Source organism: Tamandua tetradactyla, chromosome 17, assembly GCF_023851605.1.
Source record: "Tamandua tetradactyla isolate mTamTet1 chromosome 17, mTamTet1.pri, whole genome shotgun sequence".
In the NCBI taxonomy this organism is placed as follows: domain Eukaryota; kingdom Metazoa; phylum Chordata; class Mammalia; order Pilosa; family Myrmecophagidae; genus Tamandua; species Tamandua tetradactyla.
In genome coordinates, this window is record NC_135343.1 from 53,260,924 (window position 1) to 53,283,767 (window position 22,844).

Consider the following 22,844-nt stretch of genomic DNA (forward strand, 5'->3'; position numbering starts at 1 on the left):
ACAATTTGGCTGGATATGGAATTCTTGGCTGGAAGTCTTTCTCTTCCAGGATCTTAAATATATCAATATATCATACAACTGCCTTCTAACCTTCATAGTGCCAGCTGCGTAGTCTGAACTCAGTCTTATGTGGTTACCCTTTGTATGTAGTAGATTTTTTTCTCTTGCCACTTTCAGGATGTCCTGCTTCTCTTCAAAAGCTGATAGACTGATTAGTGTGTGTCTTGGGGAAACCCTATTTGGATTTACTGTTTTTGGAGTTCATTGAGTTTCTTTGACTTGCATATTTATGTCCTTTTCAAGGTTTGGGAAGTTTTCCTCCATGATATCCTCAGCTAATCTTCCTAGCCTTTAATCTTGTCTCTTTCTGGGACACAAGTGATCTTATATTTGTGTACTTTGTTTTTTCCATCACTTCCCTGAGATCCAATTCAAATTTTTCCATCTGTTTCTGCCATTTGCTGTTTTTTTTTTTTTTTTTTAAGAGAGAGGGAGGAAGGGAAGGAAAGACAGAGAAGGAAGGAAGGATGAAAGGAAGGAAGGGAGGAAGAAAGGGAAACATCTTTAAACATTTTCTTGTTTTATTATATTTTGTTTGTTTGTTTGTTTTTTACATGGGCTGGGGCCGGGAATCGAACCGGGGTCCTCCGGCATGGCAGGCAAGCACTCTTGCCCGCTGAGCCACCGCGGCCCGCCCCATTTGCTGTTTTGAGTGTTCAAAATCAGTTGTCCTGTCCTCTAGTTCATTTATTCTTTCTTTTGCCTTTTCAAATCTGCTCTTGTGAGTCTCTAATGTGTTTTTTTTTAAATTTGGTCTACAGTATCTTTAATCTCTGTGATGTCTGTTATTTTTCTATTTATTTTTTCAAATTCCTATTTATGTTCTTCTTGTGTCTTCTTGGTCTCCCTTATGTCATTAGCCATCCCATTTATTTTATTTAGTAGAGTTATATGAACATCTTCGATTAGTTGTTCCAACATCTGTGTCTCCTCTAGTTTTAATTTGATTGTTATGCTAGGCTGTATGTGTATGCATCATGATATGCTTAGTGATCTTCCATCATCTTCGCAGCATGTAAATGTCTTGACTGGTTTACTTTGGAAGTTGATTTCCTTCAGTAACCTAAAGCTTTGTATTTGTGGGATGGATGTGAAATGGGATGCAGGCTGTGGGGTGGGGCACAATTTTTTGGTGATGCCTTGCAGTGCAGGTACAGGCACAGGTTGGGGATGCTATGCTGGTGCCTGGGAGCGAGGGTACTCCTTGGTGGGGAGGATGTGGCTGTGCAGGTGTACATGTCTGGAGTGGTAGGATACCAGTGTGCACTGTTCTAGGGCATGTGGCTCTTGGTGCACATACGCAGTGCTCAGGGCAGCAGGTTGACATTGTGCTTGTGTGGGCTGGGGGTGTATGTGGCCCAGTTGTGCAGACCAGTTCTTGCCCAGTGCTGGGGCAGCATGACTTGGGTCCATGCACATGCACATTTTTGGGAGGGTCATAAACTAATGTACACATTGGCAGAGCTAGGGGGTTTGAGGGGTGTTGCATGACTTTGGGGGGGCAGGTATCATCTGGGTTTGGAGATAAGCACCTACAGCCTTTATGTGCTGGCGACTGCCCTGAGACAGAGAAAAAAAGCAAGAGGTCTAGGTCAATGGAACCCAGAAGAGAATGGAGAGGTCACCATGTGCAGTGCTATGTGACAGAGTTGTCCAGGACAAAGTTTCACTGACAGCCAGCCCCAGCCAGCATACCCGTCTTCAAGAAGAAAGCATCACCTTTATGAAGGCTTGATTTGGAAATCTCTCAGCCTCAAAATGATGAGCTAATAAATTTCCATGGCTTGGGCCAAGTCATTATATGATATTTGCTTGAGCAACCATGGAAACTATAACACTTACTCAAACAGTCTGTGCTTCAGAGTCCTCATCTGTAAAATGTGAATAATATTAATATTATCTTTCCTGAGCTAACATATGTAAAGTTCTTTATTGAGTCTCTTGCACACTAGTAAATGTTCTGTAATTGATATCTTGCATTTTATCATACATCATCCAATCACATTTGGCAATCAAAAGTGGTAGAAGAAAGTACTATAAAAAGACAGACAGGAAATCCTGTCTCATCATTTACCCCTGAGTAGTCAGGACTATTATCAAACATTTCAGGTTCTTTGCTTTCTAGGCATATGGTTGTCTTGCAGTGCGAAACTTCTTGTGGTTTTATAGGCTATGCCACTAGTTTAGGCCAAGTCACTTCTGGGTCAGACCAATTAATTGCTTTCCATCCCTCTATGATGATGATGAATGAGATTCCAGGTTGTTGCTATACTGTTAGCTTGGGATCCAGAAAAAGAATCATGTAAAACAAAGCTATCAGATAGCACTCATTATATAATATTTGTTGATATAAGCCTCTGAGATCTGAGAGTTATTTGTTACCTCAGCATAATCTCATCAACATGACTTATAGTCTTTGACTGGTTCTATGATTATGAGGCAAATCACATTGACTCTGTTTCTCTGTCTACAAAATAAGGAGGCTGAAAAAGAAGAGATTATCATAAAAGTCCCTTTGAGTTCTAAGAGTATGTGTTCTTTGAAAGAATAACAATGGCAGTGAAGATCATACATTTTTTTTTTAATCAAGGAAGAACAGATTTAAGCTCATTACTAAGTGTGAGAACCAAAGACAGTAGAAAATGGCTTAAACTAAGACTAACTTTTCCCAAAGCATGTTCCTTGGAACTCTAGCCTAGTCAAATAATTATGGGAAATATGACAAGTGCTAGCTTCTCTTAAAAAAGCTTAATGCATTTTATCACATTAAAGAATTTGAGCATTCGTGAAGGAGACCTGTAAAATCAATTTCACCTAGGATTTGTTAATATAATATTATTGTGTAAATCTCTTTTAAAATAACTTTCAATGATGAACTAGGAAGCTGTTCAGTATACTTCCTCTTGCTAGTTCTTCTGAATCCTTCAGGGAATGGGTCTTCCTCCTCCATGCTGTCACAGAAGTGGGCCTATAAACCAGTGTGATGGTTAGGTCCTGGTGTCAACTTCACAAATGATTATACCCAGTTGTCTGCTCAGGCAAGCACTGGTCTGACCATTGCTGCAAGGATATGTCATGGATGCTTGATTTAATCATCAGCCAGTTGGTCGCATCTGTGGCTGATTGCATCTGCAATAAACTAAGGCATGTCTCCCACAATGAGATAACCCTACCAGTTGAAGGCTTTTAAGGAAGAAGAGAACCTCTTTCACTGTTTCTTCAGCCAATGACCCTTTCCTGTGGCGTTTGTCCAGACACTTCATTGGAGCCACCTGCTTCATACTCTGCACTATGAATTTTGGACTCTTCCATTCCTACAGTTGCATGAGACACCTTTATAAATCTCATGTTTACAGATCTCCCCTGTTGGTGCTGTTTCTCTAGAGAACCCTGACTAACATAGCTTGGTACTAGGAGTGGATCTTGAAAAACAGAACCCTAAAAATGGATTTTTACAATTATTTCTCTACTCTGACTAGACTCAGAGGCACTAATGACTGTGTTTACAATAATCAAGATGGTACTGACAGTCCATGGGGTGAGTTGTCAAAAGAGATATTCAAAATATCACTATTAGATTCTGTTAATTGTGTGCTTATATGAGGCAAGGCTTATTTTTGACACCTTCATGGAGTTTTGTGTAATTAAGAGATATAATGATGTTGCCTGCTGTTGCTATATCTGCTAGATACAGTGATATGGGAAAGGGATAAGCAGAGTGCTTCAAATTGAAAGTTCAATGTGTATGAATGATGTAAAAGTTTCCCTGTGTGCCCTGAAAGAAAATCTTACTTCCTGTGGTCACAGACTTGAGATCTCTGAAAATGAGACACAAAGCCTCCTTGTGAGAGTAGCAGATTTACAATGTACACTAAAATCTCAACCTTGCAGGGTGTCTGCTGTTAAAGTAAGGGCTTTGATAGGAAAAGAATGGGAACCTGAAACAAGGGATCATGATATATGCCATGATAATGATGGCGATGGGGAGACTGTTGAGCCTTTGCTAGATAGATCTGTAATGGGCTGCCTTGAGGAAGGAGCTTCCCAACCTCCAGACTGCTTGAGGAAATAGCTTCCTGGCCTCCAGTCTCTTCAGAGGAGTCTGTCATCCAACCTCCACTAATGAGATTAACATTTCACTGCCTGCTAACGCTGCACCCACCTCCCCTGGGGAAACAACCCTGACTCCTCTGTCTGGAGCAACTGATCCTGCTTCACCAAATGAAATTGAAACAGAATACCCTGTAGTAATTGGCTTGAAAAATCCTTCTATTTCTTTTCATCACCAACCTCTACCATCCTTCCTTAATTTAAGACCTATAATTAGACTAAAGTCCCAACAGGCCCTGAAAGATAAGGTTCAAAGTGTGACCTATGAGGATGCATGCTATACACCAAAAGAATTGCATGAGTTTTCCAATCTATATAGACAGAAATCAGGGGAATATATGTGGGAATGTATATTAAGGATGTGGGATAATGGTGGAAGGAATATAAAGTTGGATCAAGTTGAATTTCTTGATGTGGGCCCACTAAACAGAGATTCTGCATTCAATGTAGTAACTTGAGGGGTTAGAAAGAGCATTAGCAGTTTGTTTGGATGGATGGCTGAAACATGGATTCGAGTGTGGCCAACATTACCTGACCTCAAAATTCCAGAACTGCCCTGGTAAAATGTAGATGAGGGGATCCAGAGGCTTGGAAAATGGAAATGTTAGAGTAGATTTATCATGGAAGATCTGCTCATACAACCCAGCAACGTCCAGAGGACACCTCTTTCACCAAAACATTGAGAAATAAATTTGTGAAACTAGCTGTAACATCACGAAGAGCTCTGTAGTTGCCCTTCTCTGTAAGTCAGCTATTACTGTGGGAACTGCTGTTCACTGAGCTGGAAACTTTAAACACAATGGGGGTAATCAGATCCTGAGTTGGCAAGAGCCACATGGTGAAGTTAATCACCATAGACAAGGTGGGCATGGCCACCATAATGGACAGGAGATGCAAAGCCAGAGTCAAAATAACCTAACTCACAGAGACTTGTGGCATTGGCTAGTAGATCATGGGTTTCTTAGAAGTAAAACAGATGGGCAGTCCACTAAATTCTTGTTTGAGCTGTGTAAGCAGGAGAATTCTAGGTCAAGTGAACAGAAATCTAACTTGAATTACAAAAACAGAGAGTCATAGCCCCTTAATCAATTCCCAGACTTCAGACAGTTTACAGACCACAAGAGCCCTCAAATGAGGGGAGGGCTGGGTACACTTGGGAAAGGACCCTTTCACACTGTCAAAAATTTACATTGTTAATCTTCTTGCAAGCCTTCCCCAAGGAGACCTATGACCTTCTAACAGGGTGATTGTGCACTGGAGGAAAGGAAAGGGTCATATATTTTGAGGATTATTGAACACTGGCTCAGAAATGAAACTAACTCCAAGAGACTAAAATGTCACTCTGGTCCACCATTCAGAGTGATGGCTTATGGAGGTCAGGCGATCGATGGAGTTTTAGATCAGGACTGTCTCACAGTGGGTCATTTCCCCAGCTCCAGAATGCATAATTGGAGTCAACATACTCAATAACTGGCAGAATCCTCATATTGGTTCTCTGGCCCATGGAGTGAGGGCCATGATGTTAGGAAAGGCCAAGTGGAAACCACTAGAATTGCCCCTACATAAAAAAATGGTGAATCAGAAGCAATACAATACTTTTGGAGGGATTTGAGAGATTAGTGCCACTGTAAAGGGTTTGAAGGATGCAAGTATGGTGATTCCCACCACATTCCCATTCAACTCTCCTATTTGGCCTGTGCAGAAAACAGATGGGACTTGAAGGATAAGAGTGGATTATCAAAACTTAACCAGGTGGTGATTGCAATTGCAACTGCTATTTCAGATGTGGTATCATTGCTTGAGCAAATCAACACAGTGTGGTACCTAATATGCAGCTATTGATCAGGCAAATGCTGTTTTCTCAATAGCTGTCAGTAAGGACCACCAGAAACAATTTGCATTCAGCTGGCAAGGCCAGCAATATACTTTCACAGTCCTACATCAGGGGTATATCAACTCTCCATCCCTATGTCATAATCTTGTCTGCAAGGACCTTGATAATTTCTCCCTCCCCAAAGACATCTCACTGACCCATTATATTGATGATATCATGCTTATTGGACCTAGTGAGCAGGAAATAGCAATCACTCTAGACTTATTGGTAAGTTTGCATGTTAGGGGATGGGATATATAGACAACAAAAATACAGGGGCTTTCCATCTCAGTGAAATTTCTAGCTGTCAGTGGGTGGGGCATGTCAAGATATCCCCTCTAAGGTGAAGGATAAGCTTCATCTGGCCCTTCCTATGACCAAAAAAGAGGTATAACACCTAGTTGGCCTCTTTGGATTTTTGAGACAACATATTCTTCATTTGGGTGCTACTCCAAGCCATTTACCAAGTGATCAGAAAATTTGCTAGTTTTGAGTGGGAAACTTTACAAGAAGAGGCTCTGTGACAGGTTTAGGCTGCTGTGCAAGCTGCTGTGCAAGCTGCTCTGCCACTTGCACCATATTATCCAGCAGGTCCAATGGTGATTAAGTGTCAGTGTCAAACAGGGATGCTGTTTGGAGGCTTTGGCAGTCCCCTATAGAAGAATCACAATGCAGACCCCTTAGATTTTAGAGCAATGGCCTATTATCCACTTCAGATAACTACTCTTCCTATAAGAAATAGCTTTTAGCCTGTTATTGGGCTTTAGAAAGACTGAACACTTAACTACAGGCCCCCAAGTAACCATGAGACCTGAGTTGCCTATCAAGAGCTGAGTGTTGTCTGACCCACCAAGCCATAAAGTTGGGCATGCACAGCTTCACTCCATCATAAAATGGAAATGGCATATTGGGATGGGGCTTGAGCAGGTCCTAAAGGCACAATAAGTTACATGAGGAATTGACCCAAATGCCCATGGCCCCCTCTCCTGCCACATGACCTTCTTTTTCACAGACCAGAGCCATGGCCTCTTGGGGAGTTCCTTACAGTCAGTTGACTGAGGCAGAGAAAACTTGGCCTAGTTTACAGGTAGTTCTGCATGGCCACCCGGAAGTGGACACTCACAGCACTACAATCCCATTCTGAGATGTTTAAGGACAGTCATGAGGGAGAATATTCTGAGTGGGTGGAACTTCAAGCAATACACCTGGTTGTTTATTATGCTTGGAATGAGACTGGCCAGAGGTGTGTTTGTATGTATACTGATGCATGGGCTGTTGGTAATGTTTATACTGGGTGTTCAGGGACTTGCAAGAAGCACGACTGGAAAATTAGTGACACAAAATGTCTGAGGAAGAGGTATGTGGATAAACCTTTCTGAGTGTGAAAAGAACTTGTGGATATTTGTGTCCCATGTGAATGCTCATCAGAGAGTGAGTTCAGCAGAGGAAGGATTTAATAATCAAGTGGATAAGATGACCTATCCTATTCCTAGAAATAATCCTCTTTCCTCAGTCACTCCTGCCATTGCCCAATGGGCTCATAAACAAAGTGTGGCAATGTAGTAGGGATGGAAGTTATGCATGGACTCAGCAACATGGACTACCACTCACCAAGGCTAACCTGGCTACAGTCACTGTTGAGTGCCCGATCTGCCAGCACTCAAACCCTGATATGGCACCATTCCCTAAGGTAATCAGCCTGCTACCTGGTGGCAGGTTGGTTACATTGCACCACTTCCATCATGGAAGGGGCAGCAATTTATTCTAACTGGAATAGATACATACTCTGGATATGAGTTTGCATTCCCTGCACATAATGTTTCTGAAAAAACTACCACATGTGGATTTACAGAATGTCTTATCCACCATCATGGTATCCCATACAATGTTGCTTCTGATCAAGGAACCCACTTCACAGCAAATGAAGTATAGAAATGGGCACATGCTCATGGAATTCTCTTGTCTTACCATGTTGCCCACTTACATAGGCAGCTGGGTTTATAGAACACTGGAATGGCCTTTTGAAAACCAAATTATGGTGCCAACCAGGTGGCAATACCTTTCAGGGCTGAGGCAATGTTCTCCAGGGGGCTGTGCATGCTCTGAATCAGCATCCACTCTGTGATGCTCTTTCTCCAATAGCCAGGATTCATGGGTTCAGGAATCATCACAGGGTAGAAATGGGAGTTGCACCACTCACTTTTACCCCTATTGATCCACTAGGAAAATTTTTGCTTCCTGTCCCTGCAACTCTGCTGGTCTACAGGTCTTAGTTCCATATAGAGGAGTGCTTTTTCCAGGAGACACATTAATGATTCCATTGAGCTGGAAATTAAGACTGCTATCTGGCTATTTTGTGCTTCTCATGCTGCTGAATCAAGAGGCATGAAAGCGGATTACTGTTCTGTCTGGAGTGATTGATTCTGACTATCAAGGAGAAATAGGACTGCAACTACACCGTGGAGGTAAAGAAGTGTTTTCTTGGAATACAGGAGATCCCCTAGGGCATCTCTTAGTATTACCATGTTTTGTGATTAAAGTCAGTGGAAAACTGCAATAACCAATCCAGGCAGAATTACCAATAACCCAGAAGCTTCAGAAATGAAAGTCTGGGTCACCCCACCCAGCAAAGAACCATGGCCAGCTGAAGTGCTTACTGAGAGTAAAGGGAACATGGAATGGGTAGTAGAAGAAGGTAGTGATAAATATGAACTATAACCACATGACCAGTTACAGAAACAAGGAGTGTGATTGTAAGAATATTTCCTCCCTCTTTTGTTGTATGCTTGCGTTTGTACATAAGTAAATATCTTGTTTTCTTCTTACCATATGACATAAAATATATTGTTCATGTTATAGTACTTAAGTCATAGGATAGGAAGTTTAAGAGTGAATGTTACTTAAAAACTCACCCCCTATTCTGGAGAGATGTAGTACATTTCTGGTTGTATGTAGGATAGTTAAGTGCTGTTAGGTGAAATATATGTCTGTTATTGTGTTCTATTTGGAATTTAAGCATTTTTCAAGGTGATGTTTATAGATGCCAAGTTGACAAGGGGTGGGCTTTGATGATTAGACTCTACTGCCAACTTGGCCAAATGATTATGCCCAGTTGTCTGGTCAGGCAAGCATTGGTCTGAAAGTTGCTGCAAGGATATTTCTTGGCTGGTTGATTAAATCATCAGTCAGTTGATTATATCTGTGGCTGATAACATCTGCAATCAACTAAGGCGTGTCTCTCTCAATGAGATAATCCTATCCATTGAGGGCTTTTAAGGAAGAAGAGAGTCTCTTCCACTGCTTCTTTAGCCAGGTATCCTCTCCTGTGGAGTTTATTGAGACCCTTCATCAGAGCCACCAGTTTCACTTCCTGCCCTGTGGATTTTGGACTCTTGCATTCCTATGGTTGCATGAGACATATATATAAGTCTCATATTTACAGATCCCTCCTGTTGGCTCTATTTCTCTACAGAACCCTCAGTAACACAGCCAGAGATCTCTATTCCTCTGGTCAGAGATGAACATAAGGCTTCATCAAAGCCAATCAGAGTCCTCACCATGATTAATATTTCTGAAGAGCCCCAGGATCTAGCTGAGCTGCACACAGAAACATCATAGACTTCCCAGTTATGGAGGTCAAAAATTCATTTTTTCTCCTACTAGTTTAAGTTGGGTTTCATTCAATTGCCACTTAAAGAGTCCAGACTGAAAGAGTTTTGAAAATTCTGCTCCAGGGTTATGATTGAGAGCATAACAGTCCACTTTTTAAATTGATTAAACAGAAGTCTTCGTTTTCTTTGAAAAGGAAAAAAAAGTTTAATTAGGGAATCTGAAGACAGGATTCACTTATTTATTAAGAGAAGACATATTATAGAATAATTTGTCTTTTTTAAAAGATTAATTGGAATTAAAAGATGATAGAAACAATACAAAGTGGTCAAAAGATGCCATGGAAAATCATTATCTTAATGCCTGTATCACTCACTCATTAAGGTTGTTGGCAGAATTCATTTGCATGTGGTTGTAGGATCAAGGTCCCTGTTTCCTGGCTATTTGTTAGTCAGGGGATGCTCTCAGCTTTTAGAGGCTGTCCTCATTCCCTGGCTTGCAAACCCATGCAAAACCAGCAAAGCCAATCAAGTCACTCTCAGGCTTTGAATCTAATTCTTCTCCTTTGCCTCATCTTTCTGAAGCACTTCTCTGATTTCAGCTGGGTAAGATTCTTCACTTTTATGGACTCATGTGATTAGGCTGGATCCATCCAGATAATTCAGGATAAACTCCCCTTCTCAAAATCTGAAAGCTTAACCACATTTGCAAAGTCTCCTTTACCACATAATATTAGACACTCACAAGTATCAGAGATTGGTGTATAGAAATCTTTGAAGGGCTACTATTCTGCCTACCACACTCTACCCAAATGTTTCGACATACAAAAGTATGGCTTTTATCAAATGGGTCCTACAATATTCATTATGTTCATTTGCAATCGTTAAAAGTGTGTACATGCGTACACAATCTCACTATACACACAATTACTTAGGGATACAAATGTTAAATACATATGAAAATAGAAAAGTTAGAGCTAATAGAGTGGAAGAAAAAGAGAATTATAAAACATGCTACTTTATATTTTTAATAGTGTAATGAGTACATAAAAATGACAAAAGTGAAGGTTTCATTGACTAATATTTGTTTTGTTTCATTTTAGATGAGAGGAGATTCCTGCTCTTAGATTTGAGATAGAACTAGTTGGACAACGTTAGGAGAAATCCTGGGATACTATTCATATGTAACAAATACCATGTCAGTTTCTGACATATTCAGGAAATCATTTTAAAATGCAATTGCTCAGGAGAACTTAATAGAGAAATTTCTGGAGCTGACAGATTGAATAAGGGTCCCAGTTTGGAGAGACTTGACATTTAAATGTATAAGCACTAAGCATAATTTTACTAAGAATACCAGCACTGATTCTAATAATCTAGATGTCATACAATTGAAGATTAAATTGTATTTCAAATACAAACAATGTTTTTCTCCATTTGAAAACAATGCTGTGCTTTTAACAATACTCTTTAAGTTTATTTATATGGCCATAAATCTTGAACATGAATGGGGGAAGGGAAAAATGGTTTGTTTTTTTTCCAAGGGTTGAATATGTATATATCACTGAAATGAAGGACAACACTTAAATCAAGAAAACTGAAAACAATCAGATTCATAAGCATTCTCAAAATCAGACATAAAGGTAAAAACAACAACAACAAAAAAAACAAAAATAATCCATTGGTTTAAAATGATAGCTTTTCAGTATTTAATGATAGCTATTATTAGTACAAGGATGTTTAGACTGTTTTCAGAGAAAAATACATATACTAAATTTGGATGTCTCCATAGGGTAAACAGGGGTGTGTGTGGAGGGGTCCCCTTCATTAAAAACATAGAAGAATTAGTACATTCCTTGGAGACAGAGAACAAAAATCTTAGCTCCTGTTTGCCTGCTGGTGACTTAAATGCATTGCTTGAATAATTTCTTATCGCTATCTGATTGACAGAAAACACTTTGTGTGCATTTTGAAGGAGTGAGGGAGACCAAGGGCCTGGGAAATAAAAGATGACTTTAAAGCTTTTATTTTTTATTAACTCCAATTTAAAGCAATTCCATGGACAAAAAGCTTACAATTGTTTTACAAATGACTTTACAGTGTCTCTCAATATCTGATAGTTTTAAAAGTCACTACACAACAGAAACAAGGGAAATGTCATTTGGATACAACAGAGTACATTTTCTACATTAGTTTGTTAGGATGCTGACAATGAAAACAGAATTATACATTTAAGTCGAATCTAAAATTATGCACAAAGCTATAAATGACCTCATTGAACTTTAAAGAGACATACTTGTCCCATAACTATTTTCTGTATTTTTGAATATAACCCCTCCATCCCGACCAGAGAAGTGAAAATGCAATTGTGGCAATGTCAGTCCTTTCGTGTTCCGCCTCATTTAACTGGGACTACTTTAGTCTTTCCAGATTCTTGGGCCGTTTAAATTCAAGTGTCCTCTGCCTCCGGGAAGATGCTGTTGGAGAAGCTCAGTTTTTATTGACGGTCCTTGCTTGCTAAACGAACGCCTGCTTTCATTTTAAGGTCCTGCAATCCCTCTCTAAATCCTACTCATTCTTTCCAGCAAAGGCCTGCTGCCTTCCTACCTCTCCCAGTAAACGGCCTGTTATTTCTTTTGGCGCAAATCATTCGGCGATAAGGGTTTACTTCTAGAAACACGTCCAGCACATTTAGCGGGTCTCTCTCTTTTCTATAGGCAGCGTTAAGGAAAACGCTTGGTGGGACGAATACGTGCTGTCACTGTCCTTGGTCCTGAATCATCGTTGAGGGTTAACAAGGTTTTTTCTTAAACCTACATGTAGTGACTCCTGTTCACTCTCTCTCCGAGACATGTTTAAATTGGTAAAGTGGTGTGGGCAAGAAAAAAGAAAGGCAAGAAGTTATTGGGAGAGAGAGAGTAACGGACAGAGGTAATGCTTTCGAGACAGTACCTGGTCAGAAAGACACTTCGGGTTTGATATAATTTTCAAACAATTGCAGATGCCGACCTGAGAACCGGTGGTGGGTGGGGTTGGGGTAGTCACAGCCAGTGGAGGAGAGCGAAAACAAAGCGTCCATCAAGTGGTAGCGGTTCAAGTGTTGGCTTGAATAACGCATCGACGCTGACGGGCTAGAAGACCGGCCAGGCAGACCCTTATGGGCGCGTCACCTGACTCATGCCGAGTTGCCCTCGCTTCCTTGGGTTTTTATTTATTTCCTTTCTTAATGTGGGCGGGGGCAGGTGTATGTCATTTGACTTAGTGGCTGAACAAAATAACTATGACTTATGTTTCATATTTTATGTTGCGGGGACCTTTCTCGGCTCCAGGACTTTTCTAATAGTTACAGTCCACCATCTAGCTACAGTTGCTGGTCGTGGGCAAAACACATACTCCCTGCCTGCCCTCGCTGTGCCCGTTCCCCAGCTGGAGGATAAGTTCCGGACCTTAGAGACTGTTCGATGTCTCCAGATACCTAAGCAGAGTGTCTGGAACAAATTAGGGGCTCGAAATATTCTTTGAATTATTAAAGGAAATACAATACCTCCCACAGCGACATCATTCAACAGAGGCTTGATAAATGAACGAATATTCCATTTGCTTTTACACTTCCATCCTCTTCTAGGTCCTTTCTAGTCCAGTCGGCCTCCCCTCCGGGCGCCGGGTTTCAATAAACCTCCTTCCCGGGTCACTCTCTGACTTCCCAGCACTGGGCCTGCGCTCTCCCTGCCACGCGCCCGCCTTCCCCAGGGCTCACCCTTCCTTTCCCATTCCGCGACCCGCCGGCCTCCTTCCCCATCTCGGGAGCGCTCCCCGCAGCGGGTTCCTCGCGCGGGCCTGGCCGCGCGGGACCGTGGGTGGGGGGGTCCCCGCGCGCTGGGTAACGCGGTTGTCATGGCCACGGCACCTGCGCCCTTCGCCACCTCCCCCTCCCCCCACCTGCAGCGCGAAACCGGCCGCGCCTCCCCAGCCCCGCCCAGCCCCACCCGTTCGGCGCTCCTCAGGCCGCGCGCGCCCCCAGGGTCCCGGGGCCTCCCCCGACCCCGCGGAGTCGCGGAGGCCGCGGGAGCGCGCGAGGGCTGGAGCGGCCGCGCCTGCGCACTGGACACCTCCCCTAGCGGCGATCCGGGCCGCTGCCGCTCGCGCTCTGGCAGGACGCTGGGCGGGCGGGGGAGGGGGAGCGGCTGCGCTGCCTGGCGAGTGAGGCGGAGACCCCGGCGGGCGGGCGGGCGCGCGGAGCGGGCGGCGCCGCACCTCGGCCGGAGGCGGCTGCAGCAGCTGCTGCCCTTGTCCCCGCTGCCGCCTCTCCGGTCCCGGTGAGACAGCCTCTCCAGCTGCTGGGAACGGGCAAAAAAGAGGAGGAGGCTGGCAACTCCCACCGACCCACAGAGGTGAGTCCCGGGCAGAGCATCCTCCATCCTTGCCTGCCTCCCTCCCGCTCTGCCTCCCTCCTATCCTCTCCATCTTCCCCTCCCTCCTCGCGTCCCAACCCTCCCACCCTCATCCTTCCCAACATCCCTCTCTCCTCTCCCCTCCGTTCTCCCTTCCAGCCTTTCTTTCATCCCTTTCTTTCCTCTTTCCCAACCTCGCTTCCTTCCCATCCTTCCTTTCTTCCTGGTCTTCCTCTCAACCGCTCGCCCTAGAGCATATCTTTCATCCCTTTCTTCTCGTCTCCATCTCTTTCCCCCCTTTTCTTCACCCCTTCTCCGGTGGAATCCGCTCTCTCCTGCTTCAACTGTCCGAATTCAGGGGCTTCAGGAAAAATTGGGCACATATACTGAGAGACAGACTATTGCACAGCGGATGCTTTCCAGGTCCTAAATGATTAGGATTAAGGGTCGAGTTTGGACAGAGTACCGGGAACTGGAAAGAGAAGAGGTTCGAGGAAAAATCTATGGATATGTGCTGTATTAGGGTGGGGGTGGGGAGAGTTGTCCCTTAGACATGTCGCCAACAGCCCCCCAACCATCTCTTTAGCAGTTTCTTTTTCCCCTGAGAATTACATATTCCCAGTGTGTTCTCACTGAATTTAAAATCCAGCTTTCCCTGCTTTGATTGTCTTCATGAGGGACCCACAAGAAAAGAGAGCAGGGGAAGGGAACAAGAGAGAAAGAGGGGAGGGGAGAGGAAGGGTGGTGGCAGTGAGAGCTTGTATTCTGTTCCTATAGGCCTCTTTGGATTGATATTTTCAAACCACCCGCCTAATATTTGGCTTGGATTTGAACCTGTGTGTCCTTGGTTCTGTCACGACGTACTTCAAAGGCAGAAACTCTCTAAACTTTAATGCATGTGCACCACAGCATGGTTTATGGAATGTTTTGATTGGCAAACAAAACACCAAGGTATATATTTGGAGTCATAGGGATTGAAAGAGTGGAAGAAATATGCTTTTGGTTGTTGAGCATGGATTAACTTCTAAAGGAGAATAGTGGTCAGTTTCTGAAGAAATAAGGTTCAACTCCCCAGGCTTGTTTATATGCCATTTTGATTGCACTAGCTGCACTACAGTCTTTAACAGGTACCTTTTCTCCTTCTTATCCACCTGGTAGGGAGCCTGACGATATTTGAAAAGAAACATACTACGTGATTAGGTTTAGGGTTTATACCAATGGAAAAGTTTAACCCCGGGAATTCTGTTAACAATGTAAAAATTCAGTTGGTTTGGAAACACTTAATTTCATAGAGTACTATATTTAATTTTGCTTTCATTGACTTACACTCTGCCTCTTTCTCTTATATGATTTAATAGTAATTTGATGATTTTCCTTTTCAAAAGCTTTTCTGCTTAAACGTTTATTTATTTGTGGTGGGACAGAAATGCCTCAGAATGTTTAGTTTATTCATTTCAGAAAGTCCAAAAAACAATGAAAGTAGGAATCAGAAATAGACTGTTTAAAAGCCTGCGTTTCCCCTCCGCCCCTCCCCGTTCTCCTTAAATATCATCAACAACAATAACATCAAAAAACAAAACTGTGATATCAAGAGAATGGTCATGTTTTGGGTTTACAGAGTGTGCAGAGGGACGGAAATTAATGGTAGATTCAATGAAGCTGCTAATAAGAAACTCTGTTGTGAAGCAAATCATTGATTTTTTTGTTTTCATTTAAATTATTGAATGACAGTAGTGCAGTATGTGCTTTACATTTTATGGGAATGTGAAATAGGCATTGAGATGAAGAGATTTGCCTTCCAAAGTCATTGAGTGCTTGTTTGATGAAAAACTGATAGTTAATCATCTGAATCAGTTTTGGAGAAGTGTATAATATTAAGAACAATTCTCTGCCTTCCCTAATTCCCTACGGTAGGAATGCAATTCCATTAATGGCTTGGCTGAATCCTAAAGCCATGTGGCAGAAGCTCAGTTAAATTATTAGTGTAACCAATATCCTGATGCAGAATTGCACTCAACCCTCTCTGTATCTGAGTGGTGGTTCCGTAGTAGTGAACTTGAAGGCTTATTTTATTTGTTTGTTTTCCTTTTTTCCTGAAATGCTGTGAAGCCAGTGAAAGACTATGATAGTAATTATATTTGTGTTTAAGGAGTTAGTATTGTTCTAATTTACTTCTCCCTCTCCTGCATCCCTACTATTCTTTTGGATGGGGTGGTACCCAGTTGTGAGTATGCAGTACAGGCAGCCTTTCAGTCAGCCCCGCTCTTTCTTTGTTGCAGTTTGTTTTTTTGCATAGAGCATTGAGTGATATATGAGCCTGCTTCATCCACTTAGTGAAAACAGAATATGCACTGTTACTAAGGAATAGAGAATAAAATGACATTTTGTTCATAGAAATTTTTATGGGGACTTAGATAAAATTAATGAAACAGGAACTAGAAGAGAAATAAGTATCTTTAAAAAGTAGCCTGCCACTCTGACCATAATCCAGCTTTTAGGTAAAGGACAGCCCCCTCTGGAGAAATCTATTTCCAGAGGCTTCCATTTATTGAATGGACCTATAAGAATATATGGAATGAAGGAAGACCTAACTGGACATCTCACAGAATCCTGTAGGGAATATGTGGGACACATTCTCTCTATCCTTCTTTCAAGAGCTCTTAAACTCACCAAGTCGATGCTAAGTGATATGAGGTATTTGAATGAAGTAAAGTCACTCTCTTTGACCTCCACTTGTAGTCTAGTTGAACAGAACAGGCATTTCCATCAGGTCCTATTTCCCAGTGGCCAAAAGAAAAAAAAAAAAAAAAAAAAAAACCTTGGGAGTGAACTTTAGATTTGAGTGCAGGCTCCACTACCGAGGAGCCTTGGAAATTGTGCCTGTGTGTATTTTTTTTTAAGTGTTTCCTCATCTCTAAAATGCAGATAAAGTCAGGCTCTGGTTTATGGCATTATTTTTAAGAATGAAATGGTTCCAGCACAGTACTTGCCATAAACAAAACATGCATTGAGGAAGCATCATTGCTATAATTAGGAGAAATGGTTTTAAAAGAAGCCAAGACACTATAGGATTATGCACTAGAAAGAGAGGACAAGCAAGTAAGACTCACAGGAATTCAGGAGAGGACAGATGTCTGTGTGGTTGGGGAAAGATTACATTCAGGAGTAGGCCTGTAGCTGGGACAGAGACTCATGGGGAGAATTTCATGCAGGGTGGGCACCTCAGATGGAACTAAAGCAGAGAGAAAGAGAGACACAGGGTGTTTGGAAGGGTGGGGGTGGAGTGTGACATCAAGAAGTCTGCTTACTGGAATAGTTGCTATACTGGTGAGTGTATAAAAAGGGGTTATTTATTTAAATATATAAAAGGGGTTAAATATATACAGTTATGCTATCACTTAGGGATGAGGCAACTTTTGGTAGTGTAGGATCCATTTATCACAGAATGTTCAGCTATCCGGGGGAGCTTGTTTTTCAGTGCTTTATCTTACCCAAAGCCCCATCCCAAAACACAGGATCCAAGGTCTCTGCCACAGTGAGGATCCAGAGTGTTCTTTTTATCTCTTTTCCTTCAACTTCAGGCAATGGGAAGATTTAGCCAGGGCTGAACAACAAAAGTTTATGTATTATGCTATCACTACCCTCCCTTCTTTTACTTTAACTCATCACTATTCCAAAGGTATGTCTTGGAGAATAATAGCCAGGAATAGTTTATTTTGATGTATATGAAGTCGGTGCTTGTTAGGCTCATTATATTTCCAGGGACTTTATTTGTTACTTCATTGTTGACTTTTCTTAATTATCACAGTAGCTTTTTGGGGTTTCAAAATTATTAATGATTCCAAATGATGAATATGCTCACTCAAGTGTTTTACTGGGAGAATAGGGTGTGATGATGACAGGTCTGTTTGAGAACCTGCACTGAACAGGTTAACTATCTGCTCAGTGTGATTTGGAAAATGCTTATTGGCTCCGTCTCTTGGTACGTCTTTATTTGGTTTGAGTTCATTAAATATTTTGCAGTATTTATCCATGAAATATTTATCAAACAGCATAAATAGTATGGATTGAATTATTTTATCAAAAATGAATTTCTGGAAAATTTTATCTGCAAGTTGGAAGTTTCAGTAGTTATATTGCTCACATCCTATTTAAATGTAGTCATATTTTTATTATTTTCTATCTGATAGTAAAATGCTTTTCATTATTTTTTTGTAGTTCTGACATACATGAAATTGGTTTTGTGAATGTTATCTTTAACTATGTTATTTTTAATCATGAATATGTTTCCAAAGGAAACACAAAGTTAAGTCTAAATGTATTGTGCTTGATTTTAATGGGATTTCCTATTTGGAGGGGCTTCCAATTCCTTTAGGTTTAAAGGCCCTATCTGTGCACACAACTATGCTTTAGACAGTTATTTATCAGGACATGTTCATTAAGAAGAGTGAAATAAGCAATTATATTCCCATAAGTTAAAGTGGTAACCAAACAGAGAGGTGGAAGTAAGCATGAGATAGAATGAATTAATTTTGTTTTAGTCTAATGAGCTGAAAAAATTTATAACTGCCTGTTCACTTTGGGGATACCTATATTTTTGCTGTCAGGTTGATACAATCCATGTTTTAGTTATTTTAAAGCATGTTTTATACTTAAATTGCAATTAACAGAACTAGATGATAAAAAAATACAAACATGTGAAAAACATTTAGTATCACGCTATTTTTCAGTCTCTTGCTATTTTGCTTGCTCGGCTTTTTACTGGGAGCCAAGTAGCATCAAATTTGTGCCAATTGTGATGGAGGATCAAATAATTTCCTAATTTACTACACTGTTCCTTCTTGAAATGAGTGGACATGCCACAGGGACGTGGGGTAAAATAAGGAATCTAGTTTTATAAGATTCCAAGGGCCCCAGAACCAAACTGTAGAGTTAATGGGAAGCTTATGAGATGTTTAGCTGGTATAAATTTGGCTTGCCTTTTTTGTTACATATCTGCAGTAAGTACAAGATCTTTTCTTTTATGGTCCCTTGATGTTTCAGAACTAAAGCCATGCACTTTTGACGTAGATACACAAGTTTCTTCTCCTGCAACCCACCTGGAAACCACAGTGACTCCAGAAGCACCTGAGGCGTTGATGTTCCCAGCTGATTTTAATTGGCAATAGACTACGGTTTGGTAAAAATTCAGTCTTACGAGTTATCGTAAATTTATAGGACCTGAAGCAGTTGTTAAATATCATTAATCCATCTTTTAGTAAGGAGGTAGAAGTGTCCTATAACTATCTTAGGAAGAGCTAATTGTCCTTAATTATTTCTAGGAAAGGGTATTCCACAATTCTTGAGCGTTTACTGCTCATCTTCATTCTCTTGCCTCAGGGAATATTACCTACTAGTGTAATTTCACAAAAAAGGTTTTTTTTTCCCTTAAATGTGCAGAACTGGCATGAAGAAGTATATATAGAACACATTGTTTTGAAAAAAAAAAGTCTGCATCTAAATTCATCCCTGTATTCACTTATGTTGTGAATGTTTTTTTATATTATATTTTTTAGCACGAATACATTCATTCACCAGATTTTTTTTTTTTTTTTTAAATCTTCTCTGCACTGAGTACTGGGCTAGAGAGTGATTTTATAACAACACAGAACCAAGAATCAGAATATCTACGTTTTTCCTCCAGTTTTTCAAACATTAATCAGTTATACAACTACATATCTCAGACTCTCCAAGCCTTATTTATTTTATCTGTATTATAAATAAAATAAGATACGGTTATTTATTTATCTGTGACTTGGACTCAAGTCATTTAGCTATAAAATTCTGTAAGTCTGCAAGTGAGTTTCCCCTAAAATTTCAAAATTTAATGCTATGTTTCTCACTGTCTCATTTGTTTTCTTCTTTTGAAATATAAACTGTTGCACACGAGAAACTCCTCAACCTCCAGTGGCATGTGTTTCCTTTTCACTAAGATAACTGCACATTTAGCATTAAGGAGTTTTGGGCCAAGGGGAGAACTAAGGAACGTTGATTGCCCTCTCTTGTCTCTCCATCCTGCCCCCTCTTTTTTTTATTCCCTCCTTGACTGGAGGTGCAAATCACTTGCTACTTCCATTTACAGACCAGTACCACTATTTTTGGAAGATTGTGTGCATTTATGCATTCAGAATGTGGCGATATTTATTTCAGAAGTTATATATTCATTAGGGTTAACCTTTCTGTCTCAGACATAAAACTTTGCTCATTTCCTTAAATCCTATCCCAAATTCCAGTCACAAATTATCATTTAAAAAATTAAATATGTTAAGGTATGCTTTATAAATAATAGAATGCACCCATCTTAAGTATGTGGTTCATTGTTTTGACACATTACCCGTATAATCACTGCAGTGAGGAAATGCAGCATTTCCATCAGTCTAAAGGGCCTCCTGTGCCTAGTCTGCTTTCTGTCACTATCAATCGCTTTTTCCTGTGTTAGAAGTTGAAATAGATTGAATCATATGATGTTTAGTTATTTTTGTCTTCTATTTTCATTGAGAATAATTCTTTTGAGATTTATCCATGATTTTGAGTATATAAACCTCTAGATAATCACATCGGACAAAATCTTTGTGATTTGGGGTTAGGCAACTATTTATTAGACAGGGCCCCCCAAAAGCTAATCATAAAATTAAAAATAATTTAGACTTCATCAAAATTAAACCTTCTGCTCTTTGGAAAACACAATCACTATACCTCCGTATCTCTATCCATATACTTAGGTCTATATATCTGACAAAGAACGTTTTCTAGAACTCTTGCACCTTATAAGTCAGTCAATTCAACTAAAAGAGTGAAAAAGTCTGAAGAGGCGTTTCATGCAAGAAGATATACAAATAGCCAGTAATCACATGAAGATGTGAACACTATTATTTATCAAAGTAGTGAAATTTAAAACCACAATATGGTATCACTGCACAAATATTAGATTGGCTAAAATGAAGAAGACTGGCAATACCAAGTTTTGGAGAAGACGGGTAGCTACCAGAATATAAAATGAGGCACACGCTTTGCGAAACAGACTGTTAGTGTCTCTTTTAGTTAAAATTCATTTTTACAAATGAAAACCAAAGACTTGAAAATTAAGTGCAGCTTTAATAATAATAGCTTTTAAACTGGAAACAACCAATATCTATCAAATTCCCATTTTAATGTCACTCCTTTGAAATAGAAAACAGAGTTGCTGATACTATTTTTAAAGGGATGCTGTTTAAAATTAATATATGCAGCCTGACAGCAGAGGATGAGAGTACATTCAAAAACATTTGTAAAGGTAACAAGAAATCTAGAGGATGGCGGACTCCTGGGGCAATACCTGCCCTTCCCTTGGCTCTGTGTATGGGCCTCCTCCTCAGCCAGTAATAGGATGGCTGCTGAACTTCCAAGCACATCAAAATAGAGGAGTAGTGTCTGTTTGCAAAAAAAAAAAAAAAGAAAAAAAATGAGGACACTTTTGCCAAAAGCCCTTCTGCAGACTTCCATCTTATGTCACTGGCCAGCCCAATCCAGCCAGCAGCAAGGGAAACAGGACACACCTGCTGGCGAAGTATGGGGTCACCTTTCTCAGAGGTCCATGTCTCTCCGGAGATTGGGGGATTGCTGGCCAGAATGACAGTTCTATTAAAAAGGAGGAGGCAAATGGATATGTTTGTTCTAATTTGGTTTAGAGACCCTCCACAATGTTCTGTCTCAAGAGAAAGAAATCTCAGAAATCTGGGACTGGAGTCACTGCCTTTTATTGTGGGAATGTGTGCAGAAACAGTGATAAAGGGTATCCTAGGACCAGAGGAAGACATTTAGATTCTAGCAGGCAGCATGAGCTAGATGGGGCAGGAGTCTGGATCCAAGGGACAAATCTAAAGTGGGCAGACGTTCAAGTATTAGCAGGCAGAGCCAGGCGCACTGGGGCCCATGGAGTTGGGACAGGAGGCAAAAGTCAGTGCTGGCAGTAGTCCAGAATCCAAACAGTCAAACTCGATTGCAGTTTGCCCATCTGTGAAATCAGGACCTCAGGCAAGGAGATTTTCATGTTTTGCTTGTTAAGGCAGGAGCCAAATAGTAATTATTCTCCATTCTTTATTAGGTGTTCTCAACCACAGAAGATTCTAATTTTGTCAAGGATAGAAACACACCTTCTGTTTTTTTAGTATCCCCCTAGTACAATGCTCGGCATGTAATAGTTCCATCATAAATATTTGTTCATTGTATTAAGTCCTGAGCAAATTCTATTTCTGGTCAGAAAAATGTAACAGCCATTCATCAAATACTCTCTTACAAGTTATGAAAACCATTGGAAAGGCACAGCCTGGGATCCAAATATGTGTAAGATACGGTACCTGACCTCGTAGGTTGACACGCTGGTAGTGGCTATAAGATAAATACCTGAAAAAATAATACCTGAAAGAATAGAATAAAGTAGGTAGTATAGTGTGGTACTGACTCCACACTGGTGTGACTCAAAAGTCCAGGCAGACTTGAAATCAGAAACCTCACTCCAACAATGGATGGAGATGAGAGGATGGAGGAGAGGTGGCCTTGTATTAGTTTGTGTTAATTTAATCAATCCTGTCTTTGCTTGGGAACTGGGGCAGTGCTGAGCCAATGGGGAAGTGGGATAAGTGAGCATAGCAGTGGGAGGTCTGAACAAGTCACATCTAGGAAAGCTGAAGCTGGGAAACTGATAACTGCTCAGTATCAGCAGAAAAGTAGAACTGGAGTGCAGGGAAGAGGCTGGAAATAGAGAAGTATTTCTTTTCTAGGGAT

At 40.9% G+C, this 22,844-nt stretch overlaps 1 protein-coding gene and 1 long non-coding RNA gene across 7 annotated transcripts in view; one reads left to right on the forward strand and one right to left on the reverse strand.

Moving 5' to 3' along the window:
* Positions 1 to 13,519, reverse strand: part of LOC143661617 (uncharacterized) — a 98,914-nt gene extending 85,395 nt beyond the window's left edge. For all 3 annotated transcript variants that reach the window (XR_013164736.1, XR_013164734.1, XR_013164735.1), the window contains exon 1: positions 13,409 to 13,519. This is a non-coding gene — a long non-coding RNA (uncharacterized LOC143661617). The remainder of the gene's footprint in view (positions 1 to 13,408) is intronic.
* A 371-nt stretch (positions 13,520 to 13,890) lies between these two features.
* Positions 13,891 to 22,844, forward strand: part of CTNNA2 (catenin alpha 2) — a 1,185,776-nt gene continuing 1,176,822 nt past the window's right edge. For all 4 annotated transcript variants that reach the window (XM_077134716.1, XM_077134704.1, XM_077134705.1 and 1 more), the window contains exon 1: positions 13,891 to 14,042. The gene's annotated coding sequence lies outside the window, so the exon portion shown is untranslated. The remainder of the gene's footprint in view (positions 14,043 to 22,844) is intronic.